Below are 9,154 nucleotides of genomic sequence, written 5' to 3'. Positions count from 1 at the left end.
GAGCTTTTCAGATGACAGCAAAGGAGGCGCGAGCGACTCCTGATGTGGTGACGGGTATGTATCTTCCCTTCATCTCTATATTATTATTGATTGATTATTGCTTATGATTATATGTTTTATATAGGGTCGTTCTCTGTGAACAACATTTCTGCTACGGTATTATTTGATTCGGGGGCTACCTGATCATTTGTATCGCTAGCGCTTAGCAAGAGATTTAGTAGAGTTCCAAGGGAGCTGGATTGTCCACTAGAGGTTGAGATAGCAGATGACAGGACCGTGAGGGTCGCCAGAGTGCATAGAGGGTGTTCTCTTCAGTTGTTCGACGAGCAGTTTTCGGTGGACCTGGTTCCTATTCCCCTACGAGGGAATAAGGTTATAGTAGGCATGGATTGGCTGAGTCCCAATGGGGCGGTGATTGATTGTGAGTTGCAGCTAGTGAGGGTTCGCACTCCCAGTGGGGGAGAGTTAGTGATTCAGGGCGAGAGGCCACAACGCGGACCAACCTTTTGTTCCGCCGCGAGAGCAAGACGCTATTTTCAGCAGGGTTGCGCTGGTTATGTAGCTATGTCTTGGATGCCCGGGAGAAGGGCAAGACGACAGTTGATGATGTTCCGGTAGTGCGAGAGTTCCCGGATGTATTTCCCGAGGATTTACCGGGAATACCTCCTGAGAGGCAGGTTGAGTTTAGGATCGACCTGATTCCTGGTGCAGCTCCGATAGCCAAGGCACCGTACCATCTAGCTCCCCCTGAGATGCAGGAGTTGTCTACGCAGCTGCAGGAGCTGCTAGACAAGGGTTTCATTCGGCCGAGCAGTTCGCCTTGGGGAGCGCCGATCCTGTTTGTGAGGAAGAAGGATGGGTCGCACCGTATGTGTATAGATTACCGGGAGTTGAATAAGGTAACGGTGAAGAACCGTTACCCACTTCCGAGGATAGATGATTTGTTTGACCAGCTTCAGGGAGCGTCTTGGTTCTCCAAGATCGATCTACGCTTCGGGTATCATCAAATGCGGGTTAGGGATGAGGATGTGTAGAAGACTGCTTTCAGGACCAGGTATGGTCATTATGAGTTTGTGGTTTGGGCTCACCAATGCTCCAGCCGCGTTCATGGATCTCATGAATCGCGTGTGCAGGCCGATGCTGGATCGGTCAGTGATAGTATTCATAGATGATATCTTGGTGTATTCCAAGACGCAGGAGCAGCACGAGGAGCACCTGAGGGAGGCGCTAGAAGTTTTGAGGAGGGAGAGACTTTTCGCAAAGTTCTCCAAGTGCGAGTTCTAGTTGCGCGAGGTGCAGTTCCTTGGTCATCTCGTCAACCAGAAGGGTATTTTGGTAGATCCGGCCAAGATAGAGGTCGTGATGCAGTGGGAGGTCCAGAAGTCTCCATCCGAGATTCGGAGCTTCCTAGGGTTGGCAGGGTATTACCGGAGGTTCATTCAGGATTTCTCCAAGATAGCAGTGCCGCTCACCCGACTGACCAAGAAGTCGGTGGTATTTCGTTGGGGGCCTGAGCAGCAGGCAGCGTTCGAGACCCTCAGATGGAGATTGTGCGAGGCTCCGATCCTTACCTTGATAAAGGGAGTAGAGGAATTTGTAGTCTACTGTGATGCCTTAATCACAGGTATGGGAGCAGTGTTGATGCAGCGAGGCCATGTGATAGCTTACGCCTCGAGGCAGTTGAAGCCTCACGAGACTAACTATCCTACCCATGATTTAGAGCTGGGGGCGGTTGTGTTTGCCCTCAAGATTTGGAGACATTATCTTTATGGGGTCCGTTGTACTATCTACACGGATCACACGAGTTTCCTACTCGCCGATTTGGATGAACAACTCGCCGAGTTCATCTTCATTCGATGAACACTTATGCTGCGACTCACCGAGTTATATGAACAACTCGCCGAGTCTGATCTTGATCTAAGGAGATTGCCTTGAACTCGCCGAGTCAGGGCATTGACTCGCCGAGTTCCTTCATGGATGAGTTCGGCTTCCAACTCACTGAGTCACACCCCGTGACTCGCTACTCTACTCGACACAACGAAAAGGGGACAAACTCGGAGACTCATGAGCAGACTCACCGAGTCAGATGAACGACTTGCCGAGTCGCTACCATGCAGTCTCTAAATGGTCGATTTTGCTTGAATCCAGCTTATGCTATCCACAGATCTGAGTTCCTAGAGCATGAATAACACGTAAAGTTTCCAACTTTACGTGTAGATATTCACCAATGAGGGTTTTACGGCTCAAAATGCACCAAAAGAGTAGATCTAGGGTGTACATGCAACATGGGTCCATAAAGGCAGTAGATCCAAGCTCTTGGAGCTCGATCTCACCTAGATCTAGAAGTTACCCAGCTTATTACGAGTCCACAAGCATACATAGGCTTGGAAACGGATCAAAAAGGGCTTTAATGGAGCCATAAGTATGAAAACATGGGGGAAACGAGCCATACCTTAGTGAACACTCTGAGATTGCTCAAAGGTGCTTGACCTCCTCTTCTTCTTCTTGATCTCCTCTCCTTCTCACTCCAAAGCTTCAAAAGAACGCACCAAAGGCTTCAAACTCACAAGAACAAGGGCTAGAATGTATGGAGAGCTTCTGAGGGTGAAGGGGGCGGAGTTAAGGCGCAAATGGTCGTTTAAATAGGGTGCATGTAACGTCCCAAAAATCAAGACCAAAAATTTCTTTTAATAAAACATTACTTTAAGCAAAGACATCATTCCAAAACATAATCTGAGTATAAGTTTTCAAAACACATGTTCATTATCAGAGTAAACATTCCCAGGCTGACTAATCTATGGTGTGTGCCATGCGATCACCCCGAGCTCCTCCCTCCGCTACCAGAAGTACCTGAAAACAAAACTGAAAACCGTAAACACGAAGCTTAGTGAGTTCCCCACATTACCACATACCATCCATAACCACATACTGCACATACTGGGCCACACCCGCTATCCGGGGCCTCGCCCCCTTCTTCGGGCCTCGCCCGCTACAACGGCCCCGCCGTTCCAGGCCCCGCCTGGCTTCGAGCCCCGCTCGGATACAGATCTGTTTCACTTAGGCCTCGCCTGTCACAGGGCCCCGCCCACTAACATAATACCACATACACATATCACATATATCACATAAGCTAAACGTAAGCTAACAACTCTTGCTCTAAGGCATCGCCTATCTCTGAGCCCCGCCCGTGTCCTGCTACTGATGAGTCATGGAACCTCGTCCATACTCCTGCTGATAGTGAGATACAGGCCCAGCCCACTCTCACTCCTTTCCTAACTTGTGCCTCGCCCCTGGGCTGCTGCTACTGAGATGTGGAACACCATCCACACTCTGCTATTGGTGAGATACGGGACCTCGCCCACACTCACCTCCCTACCAGGCACATACAAGTATCACACAGACAACAAGTATAAACTATCACATAAACTATCTCTTGGGCACCCTCCCTCTATCATTGGACTTCGTCCGAATATCATACTAGCATACTGTGCCTAGGGCTAACCCCCAGGTCTTCTACTCATAACTACATGGGCCGGCATTGTGGCCGTAGACCCATTCATACAAAGGGAAACTCACCTACACTGGCTGAACTTGCTGATGATCCCACTAGCTGTTGCCCGACCACTCACTGAACTCCGGCTCTACTAGCTTCCCGAGCTATCAATATCAACGCAACACTTAGTCTAACTGACCCCCATCAGTCAACCAAGTCAACTTTAGTCCAAGTCAAAGTCCTGGTCAAAGTCAACCTTCCAGGTCAACCTTACTCGCCGAGTCCACCTACTGACTCGCCGAGTTCTTATGCTCAAAGTCCTTCTAATCGCGACTTGACTCGCCGAGTCTACTGATTCCCGAGTCCTGACTTGATCAACTCACTGAGTCCTGGCTCGACTCGCTAACTCGAGTCTTAACTCGAAGGGTTTGGGACCATGTGACCTGACTCGTCGAGTCCAACAATAGACTCGCCGAGCATAAGGCAATCTCTAACCACCTCGCCGAGTTGTTCATCCAACTTGCCGAGTTCATGCCCATCTTCATCCGACTCGACGAGCTGTTCATCCCACTCGTCGAGTTCCTCCTCATCTTCAAGCTACTCGCCGAGTCCATTCGGTTCCACAACATGCATAGGACTTTCGAGTCATGCAGGGACTCTAAACCGTAGATCTACTCTTCCCAAGCCTACTCTTCACGTAAAGTTGCAAACTTTACGTGTAGAGAAGGAGATCTAGGCAAAATGCACCATAAACTAAGGTTTAAGACCAAGAGGCTCCATAATCCACTCAATGACTGATACTTTACGGGATTCTAAACCAACACAAGCATGGATCTGAGGTAGCAACCTCAGATCTGGACCTCAAGCTCGAGATTGATCTTAAACATGGCTTAAAAGCCCCAAAACTCATAACCAAGGAAAATCTGGAGGAGAGAAACGACTTAATACCTTTAAATGCTTTAAAGTGATCCCCGAACTTCGGATCCAAAGCCACTCCTTGATGCTTCAAAGATTCCCACTTCTTCTTCCTCTAAATCACTCAAAAATGGCCAAAAGCATGAATGATCACAATGGGGGCTTAGGGTGCGGCGTTCTGGGTGTGAGAGACAGTAAAGGAGCACTATGAAGAAGAATGAGGCGATTATATAGGCTCTAAGCCCCAGATTTAGGGTTTTCCTCGCACAGACCCTACTCGCCGAGTCGCCTTGGCCGACTCGCCGAGTTGGTCACTTATTCCTCGACTCGGATCCCGCTCGGACTCGTCGAGTTCCTCCTTAGACTCGCCGAGTCCCTCCTAAATTTAGGGTTTCCTTTACTTTCTTGGCTTTCAATATCTTGGGTGTTACAACTCTCCCCCACTTAAACTAAACTTCGTCCTCGAAGTTTACCATGGCCTACCGCCTGCGATCTGCCTCCAATATCCCACCAATTAATCCAACACCCGTTGCCTACTTTCGCTGGCCATCAACTTGGTCATTCCGACTAACACCGCCCCCTACGGATAATAATCCTGGGTCAACCCCGACCCTGAACATCCTGGAAGCACTGTTTACTCAACGACAATCCTTCTAGCACTCTATGAATACTACACTGAACCCAAAGAGATTCACCCCCTCTTTCCTTGCGCGGCTCCTTGCCTTCCCAAGGCAACGCTCCAAACTAACTATTTCCTCTGCCGCAGAGAAAGTCCTATCCTTCACCAACTCCATCACTTCTGCTACTACCAGCACGGTTCATCACTGTCAGTAACCACTGACACTCCTCTCTGCCACAACTTGGTGTCGAGCACCTCGCGATCAACCAGCTGAATTCCCACCATACGCTGCATACTCGCACTGACACTGACTGGCAATTCTGCTGTTCCTCATCTGACTCCCGGATGTACTGAGACCACCCTGGTCCTTACCAAGCCTATCAATATCTGGTTTACCAGCTCCCACCGATTGCTGACCCAACACAACCCTTAGTCGCTATCAGCGACTCCTGAAAGAACTTCAACCACCTAGCACTGCTCAATCTATCGCGCCATTCCGGCGCCACAATCCCGGGATCCTCGATCCCCTACCTCGACACTAAGGTCCTACCAGGTCCCACCTGTGCTGCCATAACTCTTGGGCCTCGCCCACGGGTCCCACCCGCCTCTAACTTCCCACTCCCACTAGTCTAACCACTCTCCCGCTCGGGTCTCACCCAACCATACTACTGAGCAACCTTGCCCTCAGGTCTCACCTACACTGCTAATCTCATACGGGCCTCGCCCACGGGTCTCACCCAACTATATCCTGGAGCGGCCTCTCCCAAGGTCTCACCTCTCTAGGGCTATACAGGCAACTCCCTATCATTCTCATCCACTACCCAATCTTGATCCCTACCTGATCACTAGGAGATAAGGGCCTCGCCCCAACTCTGCTAACGAAACTACTAAGGAATGCTATGGCTTACCCATAGTCTTACATCACCATCCATTGTTGACTGCTAGTGAATGCTACGACTGCCCCGTAGTCTTACAACACTTCCACTACTGACTACTAATACGAAGGCACCCATGTGCCACTAGCTTCTCAAGATCCTTATTCCGACTCCCGCGAGTCCTTCGGGCGATCCTCGACCTGAATTCCCATCCACGCACTAACCATCACCATCGCACGCGCTAGCTGCCGTAGAGTTTCCCAAACTCCCAATCCTCAATCCTCAATCCATCAAACGCTGAACTACTTCTTTTCCTCCTCGGAGGTCATGTACTCAATTTGGGTCTGCGTGCTCCTCCCTGGGCACACTTGGAGGATTCTCCCCCACTTCGATCCTGCTTACTCCTTGCTGCTCAATACTCAAAAGAGATCCTGATCATCGCTACCATTCCATAATCCATCTACTGGGGAACCGAAGCCAGCCATAGCTAGGGATTTCACCAATCCATCTCTATCACTGAACCACTCCGAACTAACAAGACGCACCCAATCCCTTCCACGCATGCTACAGCTACTGCTTCCTTTGAAACCTTCTTCAATAGAGCACATCCCCTACTACCATACAAATATCCAAGGTATGCAAATGGCATATAACTCGATCACAATCAACCACTCAAAAAAAAATACTCATACCAATAATGATGTAGGACCATAACAACATAATCATGCACAAAATAAAAGAACTGAAAATGGAAATTGCATACCTGCAACGTCCGACATCGCTTGTGTCTCCAAGGTCGTCATCTGAAAAGCGCTGCTCCCTACTACCGGTACCTCCACCCGGCCCTGACGGCCATCCGTGATCCTCAAGGTTGCAGGGGCGGGTGGCATCACTTGTCCTGCCGAAAACAAACTGGGACACTGGGCCTTCTTGTGGCCCCGCTGATGGCAATGAAAACATAACAAATCGGATTCCTGTGCGGTGGTAACAGTACAATCCCTACTGAAATGACTAGTCCGACCGCACTTGAAACTGCCAGACTCACCACCACTACCACTCCTGCACGCGCCCCCGTGCGTCCTGCCATACTTCCCGCATCGACTGCGGTCCTGATAGTCCCTCGATCTCGAATCCGATCCCTTGGGCCTTTTTCCCGAACCTGTAGCTATCTGAACCTCGTCCAGCTTCCTCTTCCGGATCTGTTCCAAATCAATTTCCCTCTCTCTAGCCCGAGAAATCATATCTTCCAGCGTCTTACAGCCGGACCTGCTCACGAACTCCCTGATGTTGGCTCTCAACATCACATGGTATCGGGCCTTCTTCATCTCCTCATCCGTGACATACTACGGTACAAGAAGAGCCCTCTCCCTGAACTTGGCGGTAATCTCCGCCACAGTCTTAGTAGTCTGCGTCAAATCCTAAAACTCTCGTGCCAGCTGCTGCACCTCAATAGTCGGTGAGAACTCCGCTCTAAACCTGGCCGAGAAATCACTCCAAGTCATCGCGTCCAACGCGGCATCATCTCCCAGGGCATGACCAATCTCTTCCCACCAATCCCTCCCTCTGTCCTTCAGAAGACAGGAGGCGAGTCTAACCTTGTCCCCCTCGGGACACTTGCTTGTACGAAAAGCGTTGGCAACATCCGCCAACCATCTGCTGCTAGCAATGGGGTCCCTAGCCCCATGATAATTTGGTGCCCCGTAGGCCCTGAACTCTCGAAATGTCAAGGTACGTGCCCCCAACAAGGCCATCATCTTGGTACGGAAGGCTCCCAACCTCTCATCCAAGATCTCCAGTATACCCTCCTTGACCGTGCCAAATATCACAGGAGTCTTAGCTAGAATATTGCGCGTAACCTTAGCTGATATCAACTCTCTCATCCGCTCCTCGAGCTGCTCGGCCCCTGAACCCGAGCCCGATCCCTCTCTGGCGCTTGATCCGCCCGCTGGTCTCTCTCGCAATGTCACCATGTTGAAACATATAATACAACCACTATCATAATACTCATCACTGATGCGAGACCAAACACACCCTACCAGGTTCCCGGTCTTGTCTCGGCCTTTCCTGAATCGAGTACGGATCCTCTGCTTTCAGTAGTACGGGCCCATACTACCTTCCACATCTATCCGTACTTTCCTCAGGAATTGCTTTGACTCCACCAGATCCCTTATCCACTACTACTGCTCCCAGCACTATCTCATCCTAGGCTTACCCTAGGGAAACCTTTGACTCAACTCAAACCAGTCCTCAGCTGCTGAAGGTCCCCTTGTGATGCCAATTAGCCATCACCTGGATACCATGACATGCGACGAGGCTCAGATAATCCTTCAAGTACAAGACTCGTTCCTACAACGGTTGGACTCAAACAAGAGTTGCGCAATAGGACCAAGTCCAACACTCTGAGATTATTCAACCCTGATCCCATGTGGCGTGTCGTATCCACCTAATGGCTAACTCCCATCACTCAGAATCCCACAATGCACAAAGCAAGCAGCATTTGGACAAGGGAAAATCTAACCATAACATACTCAAGCAATTGTATCCGCATAGCAAGAATCTGAACTAGCATGTAACACAAACTCATAAACTCAGGCATAACCCTAACAGGCTATCCTACTACTGACTAATCAGCACTATCATGCAACTCAAAAGCACAAATAACAGGCACATAAGGCATCATTCCTAGATCCTTAGTCTTATACTAGCATACTGTTCTACTAACTGATAATCATAACAAAGACTCGTATGGGTAGTTTGGGGTACTTACTTGAGCTCGGCTGATTGCATGCACCACACCCCTATTTCTCTTTTCAAAGTTCTTTTCTTTCTGAATCATTTTTGCTTTTATAAAATTGTGTTTCGTTCTCAAAATTCCTTTTTACAAAACTGTCTTTTCGTTTTTGAAAACTTTTATCCGACCCCTCGGTTTGAGTTCAGGCACACCCGAGAGTATGCCCGAATCCCTCAAACCAAGGCTCTGATACCAACTTGTAACGTCCCAAAAATCAAGACCAAAAATTTCTTTTAATAAAACATTACTTTAAGCAAAGACATCATTCCAAAACATAATCTGAGTATAAGTTTTCAAAACACATGTTCATTATCAGAGTAAACATTCCCAGGCTGACTAATCTATGGTGTGTGCCATGCGATCACCCCGAGATCCTCCCTCCGCTACCGGAAGTACCTGAAAACCGTAAGCACGAAGCTTAGTGAGTTCCCCACATTACCACATACCATCCATAACCACAT

The sequence above is a fragment of the Lactuca sativa genome, chromosome 8 (assembly GCF_002870075.4).
Source record: "Lactuca sativa cultivar Salinas chromosome 8, Lsat_Salinas_v11, whole genome shotgun sequence".
Lineage (NCBI taxonomy): Eukaryota > Viridiplantae > Streptophyta > Magnoliopsida > Asterales > Asteraceae > Lactuca > Lactuca sativa.
This window is presented reverse-complemented; position numbering follows the sequence as displayed.